Raw genomic sequence first — 21,953 nt, 5'->3', positions numbered from 1 at the left:
AAGGTGCAGTTTTGGTCCTCCCACTGTGTGCTGACACCAAGCATAATAATTTGCTTCTCCAAGCTCAAAGTCAATCTTTATTTGACTTTATTTTACCTTTTTTTTTCCTTTTTTTTAAATTTACCTTTTATTTTACCTATCATTTATTTTACCTAAATTTACCTATTATTATTTTTTTTAAATTTACCTTTATTTTCCTTTTTTAAAAAAATTTATTTCTGATACCACCTAATGGCACAACATGGAATAATCTCACACCTTTCTCCATGCTTCTGAGTATCACACATGCGCCCCAAAACACCTAGTTAATTTACAATGGGAATGATCTGCAGCTAAAAAAATATTCCCATGTCCTCCTATTAATCAGAATACATGGCTGATTCCCCAAGTGTCTTTCAATTTCCTTCTCAGTTCATGAGCCCTTGCTTTAGTAAGGCTCTTAAAACAATTTAAGCTATCATGCTTATTTTCCTCCTGAAATTTCTTCTCACTTTACACCTTTCTTTCTTCTTCTACCTGAAAAGCTCAACATTTCTGATTTCTTGATTTTTTAAAAAAGTTTATATTTAATAATCTTAGTACAATGCTTTTAAAAAATGCAAGGCAGGAGTCTTAAAGCCTAATAAAATCTGAGTTTTTGAGTGGTTTCCACGTGAGTCAGTGTGTCTGTGATCAGTTCTTTGTGAACCAGAACCCAGCACTGAATGCAACAGATTTGGGCCAGATGCCTTGGATTAAAATTGTCAAGAAAGAGAATGCAATAGCAAAAGTAAATTGACCTAATAATGTTATTTCAGAGGCAGAATGAAGGAGTTGAACTCCCTATCAAAACTGGTATTTTCTTGAAATTTGAGAGTATAACTGAGGTTTCATTCTGTGTCCTCCAGCAATGTGGCGAGCCAGTAAAAAAGGAATAAAAGAAAAGGTGGATTTATTTCAAACAGTAAATGGCTGTGAAGCAGTCGGCATTTTTAAAATTGTCCCTTAAATCAGGCAAGAGAGACTCAGAGTAAAAATATTACAGTAAAGTGAGGGGAGTGCTGAACTCCACGAGCAGGTTGATTGACGTGTTTTTACAGAAAAAAAAGGAAATTAGAAAGTGAGGAAATAAAGAATCTGTGGCTGATGAAATGCTGATGATCCAGTGCTGGATTTTTATGAAGCTGAGGACCCCTGAGCAAATTCATGTTGGATGGAATGTGGGGCTGGGGAAAAGAGCAGATGTGCTGTGGAGCATAAGAAATAAATAATGAGAAGAGAAACAGAAACAAACGAGCTTGAGAAGTCTGCTGGCCCTGGACAGAGCCTTTGAAAGATGGAAATTGGGGTTTGGATTTGTGTCCCATGCCAGGCTGGACAGGGATTGGAGCACCCTGGGATGGTGAGAGGTGTCCCTGCCACGGCAGGGGTGGCACTGGATGGGATTTAAGGTCCCTCCCAACCCTTCAGATCATCCTGGGATTCTGTGACAACAGAAAGAAGAAAACTGAAAAGTGCAAGAGTACATTATTTATATGAATAGAAGAGGGAAAATTCACTGCTTAGAGCAATCAAGCAAAGGAAGCCTGGAGATCCCAACAGTGGAGCACAGAGCAGCAAATAACAAGTAGTAAATCCTTTTAAGGAAAGGAATGACTTAAAATGTTCAATACTGACATGCCAAAACAGTAAGGGGAAATGCCAGGGTCTGTAGATGGCTCAAGAATTTTGGTGTTAGCAGAGTGAACTAATTTATTGCCATCATTTATTGCCAGTGGCAATGTTGAGGCACCCCAGGATATGAAGGAAGTGTCCCTGGGAGGCAAAACTGTGTTCCCTTTGTTCAATGGGGAGAGAGAGAGACTCAGTTAGAGCAGGATCCTGCTTTGGAAGCTTTCATGGATGGCTTGAAGGGACTTTTCTCTTCTGCAAGGAGTGCAGGGGAGCTGGGTTCCACAGCCTAAGTGGGCCCCTGGGAAATGAGCACTGCTAATTAGTGTAAGTCTTTCATGAATTAATAAACACCAGGTCTCCAGACCTTGCTTCCAAATATTTTGGAGTCTAAATGAATAGTCTGTTTTTCTAAACAGACTGATCTGGTAAGGAATCACTAATTGATCCACACTTTCAGGCAGCTTTTGAGCTAAACATTTCAGAGTCAACTTAAGATTCTCTTTATAAATAATTTTGACATTAGCATTTTACAAGTGTAACCTCTTTTTAGCAGAGAATGCTTCTTATACTTCTTATATATAAAAGTCAATGTCTCTCCTGTTAGCTTGAAAAAATGCCTCCACAAAACCAGTTGTTTATTTTTAAAACATTGAAAGTGAGCTGAGAGGATTTCACAAATATTTAACATGGCCATGACACTCAGAGTACTCCTCATTGAAATTCAGAACAGGGAGAAAAAAAATTTCTCATTAAGATTCAGGGGATTCCAAAGGTAGAATTGCAATAAATCTTTATTATCGCATACATCCGGTGTTAATAAAAATGTCGTGGTAATGATTGTTTTGTGCTTACAGGACATATCCAGTGGCCTTGCACTCTTGTTCAGAAAATGATGTGGGAAGCTGGAAGGTAATTTGGCTTTGCTCAGTTCTTTTTCAATAAGACTTATATAGGACTGTGTAAAATATGTGTATATGGGCTTTTTTTTGGAAAAAAAAAAACATGAAAAAAGAAATAATGAATATAGAGGTTCTCTTCTTAGGTCTTGACAATAAAGACAACACATATTGCTGGAGATGAAGGAAAAGAATACAGGATATAGCACCAGCATTTCCACCTCATATTTTAGCATCTTATTTACTTCTTTATTCATAAGCAGATGAGAAGTCTTCAGGCAAAAAAGATCATTATTTAAATTAAACAAATACTGCTTTGACTTTCTCGTTACCTTCTACCTTGCTTTCCATTCTTTGTATTGAAACTACTTTAGAGCAGAAAGTTGAGGAGAATTTACACTACCTTCTAGGTAAAACATCTGCACTAAAATAGCTTAAATGAAAGTCATAACTTCCCATCAGGACACAGAACACTTTTATTCAGTTAGTGCAGCTTGCAAGTAACAGGCAATCAAACAAATTACCAGGGAGAGAAGTTGAATTAAGACACAACCAGTGTGTATCATTCAAAGCTGAATGTGATTAACAGGATTAGAATGTGACTCTGGCTTTTTCAGTGCAGCAGAATTTAGAAGGAGGTAGAGGCAATTAGACTGCAACTGAGAGGATCATTAGCTGGTTACAAGGAGAACCATGGTCTACAGTTAATGCACATTTCTACAAGCAGCTGATCAAAAGGCAGCTTAGCATCCTGTGTCTGAAAGAAGCCTCTTGGGCTGTAACTATTCCCTTTTCCCTTTTCCCACCTTGTTTCAGATGTTACAGACAAATTCAGGGTGGTTTGGAGGAGAATTAATTCAAGGAGAGCACAGAGATGAATGCACCTGAGTGTGGAGCATTTCTAAGGAAGCATTTGCCTGGATGTGCAGCACGAGCTTGGGGTGTTGGTGTGCAGTTCATGGGATGATCACCAGAGATTCCTTGCAACCTCAGCTATTCTCTGGTTCTCCAACACACAGCAAAACCCAGCCATGCTGCCCAAAATCCCAAATACTGGAGAACAGGCACATTTATTCAGCATTGACAGTGACAGACTCCATAGGGGAGCAGGAGCAGACCTGCACCACTGACCCACGGAGCAGGGTGTTTGCACAGCTGTGCTGCAGGGCTTCCCCTTCCAAATACCCCAGGCCACCTTTTGCAGCACATCTTTTGGCTTAATTTGATCTGAAGGGAACCCATGGTTTGTGAGGATAGCCCATCATGTGAACTGGTGCATGAAAAGTGAAGGTGTCTCTAAAAAATAACACACTCCTCATCAACCTGGCAGTGTCAAAGAAGGAGAAAGACCCCCCCAGGATGCAGGGAGTGCCAGGCTCTGTTTCACTCTGAAGATGATGGTGAAATGCCTCACTGTGACTTTCAGCTGTTCATCATTTCAGGAGTATTTAAAAGGTTCAGATAAGTCTTGTCTCTGTACAGACATTGTGGTTCTGTCCCCAGTAGAGCCAATCCTATGTTCAGCTTCTCTTGTAATTTTAGACATGCCATTTTTCCCCACAGATTTTATTTTATTTACCTTCGTGATCCTGTAGAGTGGGTTGTTTTGTTTGTTTTTTTTATCACTCATCAGATGACACTGATGAATGCTGGACAATCTCAACCCACTTGGCAAATACAAGATCACTGGGATCAGAAATAAAAACCTGGATCCAATGTATATGACAACTGGAGGGAGGCACTGTCAAGGTGGGGACAGTTCTGAACCTTTAGGGGACTGAAAAAAGAAGGCCACAATTGTCTCCAGCTACTAATTCACCAAAGTGCAGACCTGCCTGTTAAATATCCTGATATCACAATGAGGCCTCAGATTATTTTTGGATGCGTAAGATAATGTCTAGAACTTGTGGTAGGACACCAAACCCCACCAATGTGCTTTCCAAGTAAATAAATGAAGAGCAAGTAACTTGCCCTAAGCAGGTTATTTACTCTTCATTGAAGACCTCATGATTGCCTTGATTTTTCCAGGGTGAGCTGGCACAGTCAGAGCTGTTACCTGTACCCTAAGAAAAGGAGGGACAGGATTGCAGTGTCCACAGCAAAAAGGCAGGAATGCAGCTCTCCTCATCTCATTGCATCAGAGGAAGGTGCTTTGCACTCTCCTCCATGCCCAAAATCTGGATGTAAAGGAAAATTAGTGCTGGTACACTATGCTTGCTGCAGATGTGCAACATCTGTATGTTTCTAAAAACATCTCAGCAGCAGCTCTGTTCTGCAAACTGAAACTCAGCATTTCAGGCTTTTTTTTTTTTTTTCCCTAAAGGCTTATATTAAACTCACAAAAAAACCCAAACCCCAAACCAACCCCAAACTATAATCCATCATGACCAATTGGGTCTAAAAACTGTAATGGGGAAAAAACCAACTGAGCAACTAGATGCTCTTTGTGGAGAAATCTAATTTTCATCACAGCATCCTCCATACCAGAGAGGTTTTATTGTGTAGTCTATTAAATATGTATTATTAGGGTAAATAGCTAATAATATCACCTGAAAAAAAATAAAGTAAATTATGACAGAAAATGAAATGTTTTAGAAGAAGCCATAATAACTTAATAGAAAGCAGCATTTTTCACCATTTTGATCAATATTCCACTCTATGGGATTTTCATGCTTCCTAAACAAACCAAAATGAAATAAAATATAATTTAAAAAATTTTTATTTAATTGGGTATGTATTAACTATGCCAGCTGTCATATGTTTAAAATTAAACTTATTCTTAAACCTAGGTGGAGATGGGTTGCTTTCAAATAAAATTAGACAGGAGACTCACTCTTTTTCTCCTTTAAGAATGTGGATTTTTTTTTTTTTTTTTTTTGCTGGCTTCTTTTTTGCTTAAGCTTAGACCTTCAACATGATTTTAACACTGTGTTACTATATTTTTAATGGCTGTAGTCCTCTAGGCTAAGATAATAAATACTGGTCTTATTTTCTTATTGCTCTTAATTGCTTTTCCCTCTGAATGACTTTATGGCTGCAGTAACTGCACTGAAGAAACAGGTTAGGAAGAATTCCATGTACCATCAGCTGTCTCCAGTACAATTTAAAAGTGAGAAATTGGAGGGTGAAGCCTGTTCTTTGCAATCTCCATGGGCCATCAAAAATACCTCTCAGGCCATTATGTTGAAAATTTTGGAGTGAAACCCACAACAAGGCTGAAAACTTACTTTACTTCCACCAGCAACTTCTTAAGTAGCCATTGCTTCTTAAGAAGTTCAGATGGTGTGAATCCTTCCCTATTTAGATACTTAATATTCCCTATTATATAGCTATTACTGGAAAAGGGGGAAGAAACCAAGCTAAGTTACTGTAATATTTTTTTGGCATTTCAGTAAAAATTCACATAAAACAGGTGTATATGATCAATTATTTGGACATTTTCAGAGCAGTATCTATTTATTGCAGACCAGCTTTTTGTAGCTACAATTTACTAAGCCGTGAATAATCTCATTTATTTGGTAATTCAAAAATTAGATATTTAAAAAAAAAAAAAAAGAAAGAAAAAAAAAGAAGAAAAAAAAGAAGGAGAAGGAAATGGGTCCTTTAAGGCAGGTAAATCCTGTGCCCACAGCACACACGAGGTAATGCTGTTTTCCTCCTGACCCTGCAAACCAGAAGGAATTCCACATTCTGCATAACTCTCACAACTCATCAGGGAGCACTCGCAAGGGAAATGTCAGCACCAGGTATTTTAAGGTCTTAAGTAAAAGAAAATGCAGAGTTTTGTAGATGATAACATCAGTGGTGATTAAATCCATAACCTTTTCTCCTACCAGTGGGTATTTCACATCTGTGCATGGGATATTCTCGCTGTAATCGTGATTAGAGGGTTTTTGAAGAGATGATACAGTTGGCTGAATTAGTCAAGAAACCACTAATAAAACGTCTGTCTCTCTGCTGTGGGACACTCAGAGCCCATCAGCCCTTGAGGATGCCAGGATATTTAAAGATAGCCCATTAAATTACCAGTGATTAAGCAGGCTTAGACATCTGGTGGAACTCGGAGAAGCCTTTGAGCTGCTTTAGTGCACTCCAAGAGCTGATAAAATCTGGGGCACTGTCCTGTGTGAGGTCAATCACTTGGAATTCTTGTGGGAAAGCCAAGGGCAGAACAAAAATTAGCCATTAAAATAAAGCAGAGAGAATAAAAATATGAATATGGTCATGACAGAGCACAGTGGCTGTGTGTTATGCTGCTTTTCTGGGAAGCTCCTCAGCTGAGCACTGCTGCCAGCAGTCCCAGCACCTATTTATGGACAGAAATAGACAAGGAAATGAGAAAAGAAATTTAATTTATGTTCAGTTCTTTATACAATTGCCAAGAAGGCAAAAATTGCAAAAAAAATTTCATCATCCTGTATGATAATAAGAAGTAGCTTTATTTCTGGAAGACATAATCTGAAGTAGTTCTTGCTGAACTTACAAGAATGATTGTGAAAACTTTTGATCAAATTTGCTGCCTATGACTAGGGGTGAAAATATAGCACAGAGAAGAACAATTACACAGTTAAAAAAATTAAAATATTGACTATTTGCATTTCTGCTTGTCTTAACTTCTAAATAAAGAAAAAATCATGTTGAGATGATAAGATTGTTCCACTCTCTTCAGATATAGAGAAGAGTAAGACAGGAGTTCTGTTGCCTCTTTTTATTTTATTAAAATATATCTCAAGTTGATAAGGAAATGCAACAGTAAGAATTTCTGCATGCCAGTGTTTTTTCCCAGTGGAGATTCCTTAGTTTGCTGTTAAAAAGCATTACTGGGAATCTCAGGTGCTGGAGTGGGTTAATAATACAGCAGCAAAATACAGAGAAGGAAACTTGAAATATAAGCAGAGGAAGAAGGGTGTATTTACCCATGCATTTCAGAACAGCACTTGATAGAAAAGTGAGCTCTGGGGAAGTTTGCATGGCATAGCAACACCTGCAGAGGCAGCTAGGACAAATATGGGTGTCTTTGCTTGCGTTTTTCTTGGGTTTTTGGCACATTGTGGGTTTTAAATAGAAATCAAAGGCTGGTGTTGCAACACCTGGGAAGACAAAAACTCCTCCCTGAAATGAAATATCACAACTTCTTCTTGGCTTTCAGTAGAGAGGATGAGACAACAGCTCTTTTGGCAGGACTGATAAATATCTTTTTACAAAGTGTTGGGATCATAATCTACACACAAACAGCTCATTTTGTTTTTAAAATGAAAATTAATGATGGTAATATGGAAGTTCATCATTTACCTGGTTGCTTTTTTTTTTTTTTTTCCCCCTCAGGTAATTAATAATGTTGCAAATATTTTCTGGAGCACATAAAAATGTCTCAATAATGTATGAATATCTGGGCTACAGATCGATGAGCAGAGTGAAGATAAGCTTGCACACCAGATACTGCAAAGTGACTAATAATTAATATAACTATTGAACTGTTGAAACACTAACAAAAACCTGCCTGTAAGCAAAGCTAAGTCTGCCTAGAAGATAAGTGGGGTTAAGTCTGGAAGCTTCTCCTTGTGTTTAAAAGCTCTAACTGCATAATTCTTATTTTTGTAGGAGACGTAGCCAAGACAGCATCACTCAACCATTGTTTCTAAGAATGACTTTGCCCATCTGTCAGCAGGGATTATTATGCATAACCTGTTCCATATAGCTATGCTGCTGTAGCTATACACTAAAAATGACAAAATTGTGATACTAGATTTTGCAAACAACAGCCAGCTGGGTTGGTTTTGATTTTGTTTTGTTGGTTTTTCTTTTTTTGTTTTGTTTTGTTTTGTTTGTTTGGGGTTTTATTGTTAAATTTTTTAATTTTTTTTTTTTTTGGTGTGTGTGTGTGTGCTGTCATCTGAAATGTTAAGGCAAGCTTTTTTATTTTTTTCCCCTAGTGATACACTGTTAATAACCAGCACAAAAATATAAAATGGGTGCCCTATATTGAAGAAAACAGCTTCGGCTGTTTTAGCCAGAGAAGTATTTTTCCAGGTTTACAGAAGAAATCAGATTTCTCTTCCCCTTTAGACTGAATGTCTTGTCACTTCAAGGCAATAATCTCATAATATACTTTCTTGAATGCAATTAGAAGGTCTATTAATCTTCATTCTGCAGGACACAGGAAAGATTATCTGCTATTAGTCAAAAGGACACCCTGGAGCCCCTATTGCAGAGCTTGGCAAACAGACCTCTGGTCAAAACAAGCCTGGGCTCCTGGCAGGACAGACCCAACCCTGGGACTCAGCTTTGATCTGGCATGGATTTATTTCCTTGGCTTTGCCAACCCCCCGCGAGGCGTCAGCGGCTCCGCAGCGACCGCGGGGCCGCGGCTGATTCTGGGGATTAATGCTCTGCTGAAAGCCTTGCCCAGGAAGAAGGGTGTATTTAACCATGAGTTTCAGAATGGCACTTGATAGAAAAGTGAGCTCTGGGGAAGTTTACATGTCATAGCAACACTTGCAGAGGCAGGAGAAATATGGGTGTCTTTGCTTGCGGTTTTCTTGGGTTTTTTGGCGCATTGTGGGTTTTAAATGGAAATCAAAGGCTGGTGTTGCAACACCTGGCAAGACAAAAACTCTTCCCTACAAGTGAAATATCACAATTTCTTCTTGTCTTTCAGCAGAGAGGGTGAGATAACAGCTCTTATGGCAGGACTGATAAATAACTTTGAAAAAAGTGTTGGGATCATAAACGGGCTCATCTAATGCACAGGCAGCTCATTTTGTTTATGAAATGAAAAGTAATGGTGGTAGTATGAAGTTTGTTATTTACCTGGTTGTTGTTTTTGTTTGTTTAGGCCTTGAGCTAGGTGGGAAAATATTTTCATGTTCCCCAGTGTTAAAAAAAGAAATAAACAAATCCCTACCTCTTGTCAGAACTGAAAAAAACCCTCAAAAATGCAACAAACCAGCCAAACAAACACCAACCAAACCCACTAAGTCCTCCCAAAACAAGCAAGCAAACACACCCAGACATAAAAAACCTATAAATATTCTGAGATCAAAAGTGAAGTATTTTGCTTTTGAAGGAGCAGATCTACATCTTGTCCATTAGGTCTGCTTGTTTCAGGTTCACTTTTGGTTCCAGGTGTTGAAAAGTAGGGCCATGAGAATGGACTTCCAAATTCCAGAGAAAAGTAACAACTGAGTAACTTATACCATTTTTAACATATATGTATTCCATTCTTAAGCCTACATAATCGAAGTTCCACAAAAACTGATTGACTGGGATGAGTCATAAAAATTTTCAACAAGAAACTTGGAATAAATCAACTTTCAAACAGTTTAAAACCAAATTTTCGACTAGAACCCACAGACACAGCAGCAGCCAATTCAAAATGCCTTACATTAAATTAAATATTAACTAAAGCTTGTCTGCAACCAGATCTTTTGTATGCAGAAGTGTTAAAAAAAATGATTTGTCTCTGCAATGTGAATGTCACTTTTCATACAATTAAAAGATTGATCCTTTTAATAGTGGAATGAATTTCTATAGAAGAGATTTCAAAATTATACATGAAGTTCTTTCATTTTCAGAAGAACAGGTCTGAAAGTTGAAATATGAATGCCAAGAGTAAAAATATGACTGTCAAAATATTTTAAATTTAGCAGCAAATGTGAAAATGCTGGATTTTCACCTAGAATGTTGTCCATGCCTTTTCATATAAAAAAGAAAAGCACCTCAACTGTAACAATTTTTTTTTTTAAATAAAAAATGACAGCTATTCCATCCTTTGTACTGTTAAATAATTAATCAAAAGAGCTCTGATTTTTTACTGCATAAGCAACAGGGTAAATCAATGCAGACAAACTATTTACTTGACTTATTTGTACTCTTCTATGTTTGAAAGAGAAACTTACACAGAAGACTGGATGTGGACATGGAGTGTGGTGGTTGAAGTTTTGTCTATTTTGGAATTAATGCCGCTCCCTATGCCTTAGTAGAGACATCTTCCTCATGGAAATGACAAAATTTCTGCGAATGACCCCTAAAACTCCTATCCACACTCAACACCAACTTTTTAAAAAATATTTTTTCTTCTTTTTTTTACAATTTATTCACTGTTTGCACCCTAACCCAGGTGGAAGCACGAAAAGAATGCAGACACGTAAATAACACAAATATACCCATCGCAGGCTTCCATTCAACATAGAGCAGAGTCTTTACATTTTTCTTATAAAGCTAAGAAAGTTAGGATCTGGCTGACTGAGGCTGAAAAAAATTCTTAAAAGTGATGGTTCCCCCAAAAAGAACATGGGATTAACCACTTCCTGGGTTATTGGGAAAAAAAAAAAAAAAAAAAAAAAGAAAAAAAAAAGAAAAGAGAAAAAAAAGAAATAAAGAAAAAAAAAGAGGTTGTTTTTTTCTCAACTCAAACACAACCTTGACTAGGTTGTTACACATAAAACATCCATAAGCCCTCCTGGAACACACAGAATGGACTCAATGACTGTTAAAGGCCTAATCTTTTAGTGGAGATTTAAAATACTGTTATGAATAGGTTAAAAGTATTAAATAATACCACTATTTCCCGTATAAATATTTATACATAAGCTCCCAACATCATACTTGCTGCTTTCTGCAATTGACTTAATAAAGATTTAGATAGAAACAAATTATAGGCCATTTACTTGCTGAGCAAGTTAGTAAAAATGTTTCTTTTTAAACATATATTTCAAAATTCACTAGGAGTACTTAGGCCACAATTAATTGCAAACAATATTTTTAAAAAAGACAAAAAAAAGAGGGTTTTCTTGAACCAAGCACAAAGTAAAAGAAATATACACCTATGGTTGGAAAAGTGTAAAACATCCTCTCAAAACCATAACTGTTTCTTACAGTCAAAAAGGCTGGATCCCAAAGAAAGTAATATCTAAAAGAAAAATATTTGCAAATTCTATATTTGCATATACCCACACAACCCCTGCTGACATCTGGTCCAGCTAACAAAGAAGAGCACAGAGAGGGAACTCTGCTCTGCCATGAAACAGCACAGAGATAGGAGGTGATAAATTATTAACAAAGTTGAAATCTTAAAAAGTTTTGAATGCCAGCACACAGAGAAGTCTGTGAAATCACAGCATAAGAAACCTGAAAAGAGCATATTTTCAGCTCTGGGCGATGTGTTTTCCTTGTAGATCCATCAGATATTTCTTGCCTATTTTTTTCTTTTGTTTTGTTTTGCTTTGTTTTTCCCTTGTGCTCCCTTCACAAAGATTAATCTTTTAAACAGCTCCTGCAGCCCTTGCTCTGTCAGGTGGGTATAAGTCTGGTTTACCAAAACCCAGTGTTTACCATCAGAGTGTCTGCACTCTTTTGGAAAGCAAACTTCACAGTCAGCCACAATTTTGAAACCCAGAATTTTTCAGTCAACTTTGAGCACGTGGGAGGTGACACATCCACTGTCTTACTACGGGGGTTAAAACATTGCTTTAGGTGTATAAATCAGAGAAATAAACTGGACCATCTACCATTTGCATGTTGCAGCAAAAATTCTATATAAAAACCACGTGTCAATGAAAATTAACTTCCACCAGAAAGGAAGGAAATACATTGTTAGGCAGACAGAAACAATATATCTTTGGCTTTTTTTTTCTTTTTCTTTTTAGATGCATTTTCCATCAAGAATTCAAATAAAAAGTTATATTTTCTCCGCTGCCTTAACTAGGTGTCTCTCACTCATGCATTGCAGATCCATGGAGTGGACTGTTCCCTAAAGATTTGCTCTGCAGGCAGCTGAAAATAAACCCCTATTACTATAACACAAATCTGCAGTAATTTGTATCTTGCAGCAGATTATTGTGCTTATGTCAGGTGACTCAGTGAAAGTCTTTGCTGTGGTATCTGATGGCAAAAATGTTTGCTTTTCTCATAAAAAACTGCATTAAAAAAAACAAAAGAAAACATCGGGAATAATAGAAAATTTATATATTTTGAGCAACATCATCTTAAATATTTTTCCTCACCAACTGATTCCCAGCAAGTCTTTGCAGAAATGCCTTGCCTTTAACCACCTGCCCTGGGTACATCCATGGGGAATAAAACTGCTCTGTTTTCCCCAAATGTCACCCTAAACTAACCAGACTTCAAGGCTTTGTGGAGGTGAGTGAGAATATTCTACTCACAGCCAGCCCTGCACTGCATTTCATCTGGGATTAAAGCACCTCATTTTAGCCAAAAACACACACAAAAAGGGATTATTTACCTCCTGAACAAGTACCAGGGTAGTTAATCCCACAGGCTCCAGAAAAAAACCAAAAACCAAAAACCAAACTTGGCTTTAGGCATATGGCCCAGGCATCAGAGAGCCTGAGTTCACAAGGAGTAACAAGCTCAGTGAACTTGACCTTTTTCCATCACAGGTCTCACCCCAAGGCACAGATCATCCCCCAAGGCTTCTGGGTGAGCTATTCCAGTTTTTTTATTTCATTTCTTTAAGCTGCAAAGCCACTCATGAGGCAGAGGAAGCTTTCCCTGCAGATGCTTTTGGTTTTAGAGCAGGGCAGGTTTATATTGAGAATGAGGATAAATTTCTTCACTGAAAGAGCTGCTCTGGTGGATCCCCCAGCCCTGGAGAGATTTAAAAGCCATTTGGATGTGACTCTTGGGGACATGGGCCAGTGGTGGCCTTTGCAGTGCTGGAGGGACAGTGGGACTCAGCGATCTTAGAGCTCTTTTCCAACCTAAGTGATTCCCTGATTCTTTAAACACTTGGTTTAGAAATACCTTGTGCCTCTCCATGGAAAATAGTCCATATTATGAGGAGCAACAGGGCAGACTGGAAAAAAAAAGTCTACTACAAAAAGCATTGATTTTCTTTGTAGAAAGCAGTTGGGTTTCTCACAGCAGTGGGCTTACTTGTGGCACTGTGGCTCAAGTAAATAATTCCTAAATTCACAGCAAACATAAGCATGGCAGTATTTTACCTGTATTTCCAGATTTACAAATGCAATCAAGCTGTGTGGTAGCTGATATTATCTTTTACATTAAGTAATTTATTTTAGAGGTGGAGGTGATGATTATTTGATGGCTGCAAATTTTGAACTTTGGTTTGACAGAGATACTTGGAGGGCAGGAAAGGGACTTTTTGGAAAGATCAGTTGTGCCAGGGGGGAATGATTTTCCACTGTCAGAGGGCTGGATTGGATCTTGGCACTGAGGAATTGTTCCCTGGCAGGGTGGGCAGGCCCTGGCACAGGGTGCCCAGAGCAGCTGGGGCTGCCCCTGGATCCCTGGCAGTGCCCAAGGCCAGGCTGGACACTGGGATAATGGAAGGTATCCCTGCCATGGCAGGGGTAGCTCTTGATAGGATTTAGGGTCTCATCCAACCTAAAGCATTCTGTGATTCCATTATTCTGGGTCCTGCTGGTGCACAGGAGCATAAATATCAGAGGCCAAATCAGAGACCAGCATTCATGCTTTTAAATTTACCTTTCCTGCATTCCTTACTTCCATTTTTTAATTTCACAGTCATCTACCAAAGAGGATCTTCAAGAAAAAGCAGATGCATTTTGCTTGTCCAAGCCACACACATTGGAAATGGACAATTTTTCTTTTTTTTTTTTTTTTTTTTTTTTTTAAATGAGGAAACAACAACAGCGACAACAAAAAACCAACAAACTACATAATCCCTTCCATTTTCCTGGGACACTTCACAGAGAGCCCCACTGGCTGGGGTGGCAGTGAAATTATCTGCAAGCAGCAGCCTGGATATATTTCGATTGCCTGGGAGCCAGCTGGAGTCTTAACACCTGCAGGATCCTGAAAGAGCTTTCATTTCAGAACGTTGTAGGCTGGCTCCAGCTCTGGACAGCTCTGGGTGGGAGCAGAACCCTGTGGAGATTCTTTAAGTGGCTGCAGGGTGAAACATCACAGGTTTGCAAGGTACCAAGGAACACAATGCACCCCTGGTGCTACACAAATTATTCATGCAGGGTGGATGGAAAACCCAGGCAGAAATTCTTGCACAAAGTTTTGGAAGAGAAATATAGATTTGAATGAAGGAACTCTTTCAGTACATTTGGAGGGTCCTCCTTTGTGTTCTGGAAGTCCTTTGTGGTCAAAAAAATGTTATTTTGTTATAGAAATACTCATGTTTATTTCTAATCTGTATCATCTATCTCTGTCTCTGTTTCTCTCTCTAGTTTTACCTCTGTCTGTCTCTATTTCTATCATCATCTCTATTTTTATCTTTTTCTCTATCTCTATCATTTATTGTTGGAATTCAAAATACAGGGAATTCTCAGAACTTTGGGCTTGTAAGCCAAAGCTTAGAATTAAACCCAGGATTTGATCTGGGACCTTGGAAAAGGCTTCCAAACTCAGATGCTAGAAACAAGAATGTGGATTTATAGTTTAAATCAGAGACACATTAAGAAGAAGAGTTAGTTTAGAATTTTAGAGTTTAAGATACAGAAAAAATAAAAGTAGTTACAAAGGTAAACAAGAACTTTAGGATACAGGACTGTAGGTTTGTGTGCCATAACATGATTGGCTAAGAAAACTTACACTGTAGCATGAGTCCATAAGACAAAATATTTAAGAATTAGATCAAAAAACATAAATATCCTTATTGACAGTGTTTTATTGGTCAATAAATCCTTAAAAAATCTTGTAACTAGGGGTTTTGTGACCTTCTAAGCTACACAGTGAAGATGCAAGCTGAGCTCACCCTTCCTGACTATACAGAAGATAAGAACAATAGATCACATCATCTAAAAAACTCCGAGATCCCATTTCTAAGTCATTCGAAATTTCTTCAAAAATCCCCATAATTTATATCTATATTATCTATTTCTACACCATCTACAGATTTGCACACATGCACACATACAGAGGAATATGTACTTGCACATACTCAGACATACATACTTAAAACAGGTAATTTTTTCCTAATGGTTTTCCTGATCTGTGGAGTCACCCTTGAGTTTATATGTGCATTCTTCCCAAAATGCTTCTTAATTTTATTTTCCCTTAAAATTCTAAGTTATTTGTACACTAAGACCAGCCCTTACCATAGCACTCTGTTCCCCCATGCCAGGAAGAAATCTATAGGGATTTGTATGCTCTCTAGAGAGGTGGAAATGTATTTTCAATAAATTCAACTGCAGTTAGGGGGAATTAGAAGCAAATTTCAAAAAGAAAAACATTGCTGCTCACAAGCAGGAAAAGTGAATTTCTTGGAGAAGAGGAAATCAAAGCACAGGAGATGCAATACAGGTGATATAATTAAAAAATGAAAATGAAATTGTGGGGGATGCTGTGGCTGTTGTATCTGAGGCATCTATAAAAAAGAGCTCACACCCACAGCTTGAGAACTTTTACTTTAGTGCCAAGGACATACTGGATGATATTAATTCCCTAATAATGAAAAAATAAACCCATTTGAAATATTAAAACTTTTATTTACATAATTTTTTTTAGTCTGAGGTTGATGCTTCCTTCTCTAGGCCTTCACTACCTCACTGGCAAGCAGGAATGTTTCATATTTCCTGAAAGTAAGGGAAAATAGGGATATGATCTTCCTATTGATGGCAGCAAGACTATCAGCTGGCCCCATAAGGAACATCCATTTTCTCTGCAAGCCTTGTCTCAGCTACATCCTCACTGATGCATGCAAGTGATATGTTTTTTGTTATACACATCAATGCTTCCTCAAATATTTTCTTGGAAAATTGTAGGAATAGCCTCCATTTATCATTGCTTCCTGCAACATTTTTACATGCACTTACCCTTACTAACACGTATGCTGGCTTATCTGAATATCAACAAAAATATTTTGGGTCAAAATAAGACAAATAAAGTTTTACTGGGCACTGAAAATGCCTTTAAGCTGTTCTTTGCTACACTTAAGTCACGTGCATGTTAAATTTGCCACTGCGACAGAAAGGAGGGTTCTGCATATGGAACAGTGTGTTTTATTTGTTTATGGTTTCTCAGGCTGCATATCAGAGAAAGTCAGGCTTATTTCTGCACAGCAGATGAAATGTAATGATCCTGGAGAAATATGGGACTAACCTTTCTGAGGAGAAAGCACTGAATTAAAATAAATGAGATGGGACTTGCCAGTATTTTTTATGTACCACTTAATGTAGAGCTCTGCAATATATATTTTTATCTGCACAAACTCCTTCAGGAGCCAAGCCTTTTCTAAACAGAGTATCAAATCAATATGAAGCAATACCACATATGTTTTTTTCCCTTCCTAAATGCTGATAATTTTATCTGCACTAAATTATACCACTCTTGTTCCAAGAGTATCTCTGCATGCATGCAAATAATTCATAGCTATGTACACAGCTGATGTGTTGCCAGGTCATCCCAAGAAATTGCAATTTAATCCACGGCTAAATAGAAATAGCAGCACTAAAAAAAACTGTAGGGAGATCATCCACCTTTCAGGTTGACTCTTTCCCACAAACTGATGCAAGGAACCATGAGACACAGAAGTTCTTCTGCCTTTGATCTTAAATTAGTGTGGCTTTCATGGTCTCCAGAGGGGAAAGTGCTGTGTCTTGCTCTCTCAGTTCCCACAAGCACACAGATTAGCCTTGCTTCTCTCTAGTTCCACTGCCTGGAACAATGCTGGGACCTGTTGCAGCACCTACACCACCAGGGGCAGGCAAAAAATAGAAAGGTTAAGCTTCCCACAGCTGCTCAGTTAGGAACATTCTCATCAGACTGTCTATTTGTTTCATAATTTGTTTCCAAAACTGTTTTAATACTGAAAGGTGGCCATGCAGTCACCTTGACCTCTTCATCCATCTTGTAATCTGATTAGTTATCTTAAAAATTAAACTCTTTGATTTATTTATTTATTTTTACTCCACTGAAGCATAAAACCAGCTCACTACTTCCTAAAGGAAAGTATTTAAAAAGTGCTGTTCATTATTTTTGGCTTACTGCTCAAAATGTAACTCATAGCATGTTCACCACCATAAACCATCCCACAGACAGCTGATTACTTTGAGCACCCACCTGAATTTAAATACAGGTTAGGAATGTGTTGACACAGCCAGGGATTAAATACATAAAACTGCATTTGGTCATTAAAGTAACAAATACAAAGAGAGAGCAGTTATCATGCAACATTCTGTAATTGGTTTCCCTGACAATAAATTTGAGTTAATGCTCAAGCTTCTCTCGTCTCATAATTTGGTTCTTTCTTGATGTATAAATGCTAATTGCATATGGATGCTGAATATTTAGGGTTTTGACAAATCCTGCACCTCCAAATCTGGTATCACTGAGGTGGCTGAACCATGGGAGGTAGGAGGAGAGGTGGCAAAGGCATGTAAATGCAAACCTCTGCTTGTTTTAAGGGAATGAAACATCCACAAGAAAATTAGATCAGGATGTTGACAACACAACTCAGGCTAGTGCTGTTTCAAGACAGCACAGTTATCTTTATTTGAATTATTTTTCCAGGTAGGTAGGCTATATTGGATATTTCTGTAGTGTGACTGACTGAATTTTTAAGTTAACATGAGTCTGGTATCAGTGATACTCCTAATTGGAAAAATGTTTAAAAGATTCTGCCCTTTTTTGTCTTGGAAGTGACACACTTCTATTATAAAATCAATATGCACCTCAGGATACCCTTATCAGCTCACTAAATCCCACAATTTTGGCACGGTAGACAGCAGTGCAAAGGTGTGGATTACAGCTATTGAGTAAAATCTCCCCATGAATTTGAAAAGAAATACAGACACCATTAGTGACAACATTACCACCCCTGGGTAATTCTGATTTAATTTTTATTCTGGCAGGGTGACCAGTGCATGACTGCAATAGAACATCCAATCTAACGTGCTGCTTCAGATCAATGGGTTTGAACATCATGTGAGGCTTCAGATGGATCCTGCAAAAACAAGTCACCACTTCACCCCTTGTGATGCAGCTAATCAAGAACAGCTCATTAGGTCTTGCAGCATACTTCATCTTAAGTGTGCATAAAAACTCAGAAAAATAAAATGCAAATGCACTGATGGTCTCACTATGAAAGGGTAAATATTTTTACAAGGATTTTGCCTTTTTTTTTAAATATTTGAAGTTATTTGTCTATGTATATATGTAATTTATAATTGAGATTATTTGTTTTGCCCAGAGAAGCTGTGGCTGCCCCTGGATCCCTGGCAGTGATGGAAATTGGGGCTGAGCACCCTGGGATAGTGGGAGGTGTCCCTGCCATGGCAGGGGATGGAATGGGATGGACTCTAAGGTCCCTTCCAACCCAAACCAGTCTGGGATTCTGTGAAAACAGTAAAAATGTATATTTTTTTATATATGCGCTAATTTGGAAACCTGTACAATAATTGGCAAAAAAATTAAATATGACAAAAACATTGAGTTCTAAAGTAGGGTATCTAAACATTCCTTCAAGCATTAAATTGCACCACCCATGCGATATCCACTGTACAAATTAAACCACCACGGGGGTAAAAATAAAAACCAGACTGAGGAAAGCATATCTTGCAGGTAACATTCCTCCTCTTTCCCATGATAACAAGAAGAGACAAGGGAGAAACACCTGCTTGCTCTTTTTTGGGTGGACAAGTTCTCATTTCCATGCCAGTTTCGTGGTGCCTCTTATGCTCCCTGTAATGTTCCCTCACGGCAACTGCAGCAGTTTTTATTGCTATGATGCAGTGCCAAGCATCCAGGGTTCCCTCACCACTTTTTAGCCTAAATCACTCATTTTTGTTACTTGCTGAGAGCTAACACAAAGCGATTTCACCTCGACCAGGGTGCAAAATCTTTCACCCCCTGTTACCAGCAAGAGACTCCTGAGAGGTCTCACAGCAAAAATTGAGGCTCTAGTTGCACTCACATTTTAAATCTCTATTTTTTCACCCTGCTAACATCTGTAGTGGACAGAGCCAGTTATGGTCTATGCCTTGGTTACTCACTCATCAATGTGCCAAAACCATGTTTGGATGTTACAGGAAATTAAGCTTTTTGTACATATTTTGCTACCAGCATCTTGTCTGTTCTCCAATTAATTAAACCAGGCTGGTTTAGGTAATTAAGTATTTAAACCTGGTTTAAATAATTCTTCAATTATTTAAACCAGGCTTAAAAGTATTGCCATTTGTATAAATCAAAGCAACTGTCAGTACTTTTAAAATCTTATTGATTATTAGTAACTCTCCAAAATTCTTCAGTGAAAAACTATTTTCTGTCTATCTACACAGTAATTTTCAATTCTTTCATGGAGTGTAAGCTCCTCTGTGCAATTTTACTGCATAGAAGAAAGAATATTGTGAGGATCACTTGACACCAACACACATAATAGTAATTTAAGGGGTTAGAAATACTGATAATGAAGCAATTATTATTAGGTAATACCATAAAATTTGTCGTTCTCCTGGCTACCTGCTTAATTGCCATGTAGGTGATTCATTCCATGGTGAAGGTATGTCAGCCATAAAATGGGAAATACTGCAGAGTGCTTGAGATGAAAAATGCAGGAATCAAAAGAGGAATAGATGCACACAGAGGATTTATAAGACATAAGGAAGCTCCTTGGCAGACACCAGGTACTCATCACCCTCCTTGTCCACCTGCCAGTGCCTGAGGGAACTTTTCAGCTCCGTGATATGGATGAAACCAGCAGATCTGCTAAAAGTAAATCCCAAGTGCTCCATGTTATCTGTCCACACAATCAGGCTGCCCTCACTGCCAGCCCCCAGGATTTTCTCATTTTGCTGAGGGCTGTCTGGAAAAGGAGTATGTTAACTTCAGGGGATGCTGGCATGATGACGTTTGTAGAATTGAAATTGATGTGGACGGACATATTTCAGATTATTGGCCCAATAATATTGTGAAAAAATAAATAAACCTGTTGGATATTTATATTAAAAATACTTCAACTAAAAACGCTGCATGACAAATTTGGTTAGACTCTATTTTTGTTAAAGGTAGGCCCCTAACAAAAAGTAACCATGTCAGCTCAGCAGATTCAATGGAGACAACAATGTGTATATTTTTTGTCTGCCAGAGAGTGGTGATTTTTTTTTTTTTGCCTCCTTTTGAGTGAGACTAAAGAGGTGGAATGCCAGTGACTTGCTTATATTTGCAAAAGGGGTTTAGGAAAAATACAGACACACTTGTGCACAGCAAAGGATCATGTCAAAATTATCTTTTTAGAGGAAACATCCCATGGTAAACCAGAGCAACAGTTTCAGGACATGATCCTATAGAAATTAGCCTGAAAGCTCTATAAACCTAGAGTACCATCCATAAATCAGTCTTTTTGACTTTATCCCTGAGTAAATGGAGTTATGCAAGCTCAGTGGAGAAAACTATTTTGATTGCCAGGCTAGACATGTGCACAGAAATCTAAAACAAAAACAAGAACAAAACCAAAAAACACCCAAAACCCAGAAAAATCCCCAAAAACAAACCCCACATCCAAAAGGCAAAATATATTCATTCATACATACATACATATATACATACATACATATATGTATATTTTATATATATATATATATAGTCCTGCCTCCCCTTGGACACAAACCTTCTTCTCACAGCCACAAAATCACTTGTCGGAGTTTCTCTGGTCTCTCCTGCTCTGTGTAAAACCAGCCTCTAAAATTTGACTATGAAACCCTCTGCTTCCTGTTGCACATCCTTTATCCACAACAGGCAGTTTCTTATTATTCCCTAATGGAAGTATAAAGAAGAAAAGGAGGTGCAGAAAGCATAGAATTTGTAAATTCCTAGAGTCTATAGTGTGAATATATTTCTTAAATTTGTATAAACCTGCCACCTGCTACTCTCCTGTGACACCATTTAATTCTTATATTGTGACAAATTCTTCCTACTGCATACCAAACCCACTTTTTCTGTGTTGCTCTTTAATTTTTTTTTTTTTATGGTACCTACAGAGAACTTAGAATATTTGACTTAAATTGGGAAAAACAACAACATATCTGAATATACACTAGTTAGCTCCTTTTACCTCTGGTTCAAGTGGGCATTGTTTGTCCTGGATATGGACTCTTCTGTAAAAAGAAACCAAAAAACAAAAAACAAAACAAAACAAAACAAACCCAAAAAAGCCCACCCCCCCCAAAAAAATCCAATAAGAAAACAAAAAAAAAAAAAAAAAAAAGAAAGAAAACCCCCCCACACCCAACATTTTGTAGAATGGGTCAATTAATGGCACTTTTTGAGCTGTAAAAATCCTCCTAAATAGCTCCTACAGCAATGTGGTCCTAAAGTTGGTGTGATGCAGTAATTGATGTAACAAACAGAACTGCCTGCCTTTTCATTTTAATCCCTGCTACACGACAATTAAAATCCAGTGCAGTTCAGTGAGGAGGTCTGTGTTTTAACAGCAATGCCTTTTTAGAGCCATGG

General features: G+C 37.9%; 1 protein-coding gene across 1 annotated transcript in view; it reads right to left on the bottom strand.

Moving 5' to 3' along the window:
• Positions 1–21,953, bottom strand: part of EDIL3 (EGF like repeats and discoidin domains 3) — a 235,402-nt gene that overhangs the window by 14,322 nt on the left and 199,127 nt on the right. The gene's annotated exons all lie outside the window — the stretch shown is intronic.

The sequence above is a fragment of the Haemorhous mexicanus genome, chromosome Z, assembly GCF_027477595.1.
Source record: "Haemorhous mexicanus isolate bHaeMex1 chromosome Z, bHaeMex1.pri, whole genome shotgun sequence".
NCBI classification, from domain to species: domain Eukaryota; kingdom Metazoa; phylum Chordata; class Aves; order Passeriformes; family Fringillidae; genus Haemorhous; species Haemorhous mexicanus.
This window is presented reverse-complemented; position numbering and strand designations above follow the sequence as displayed.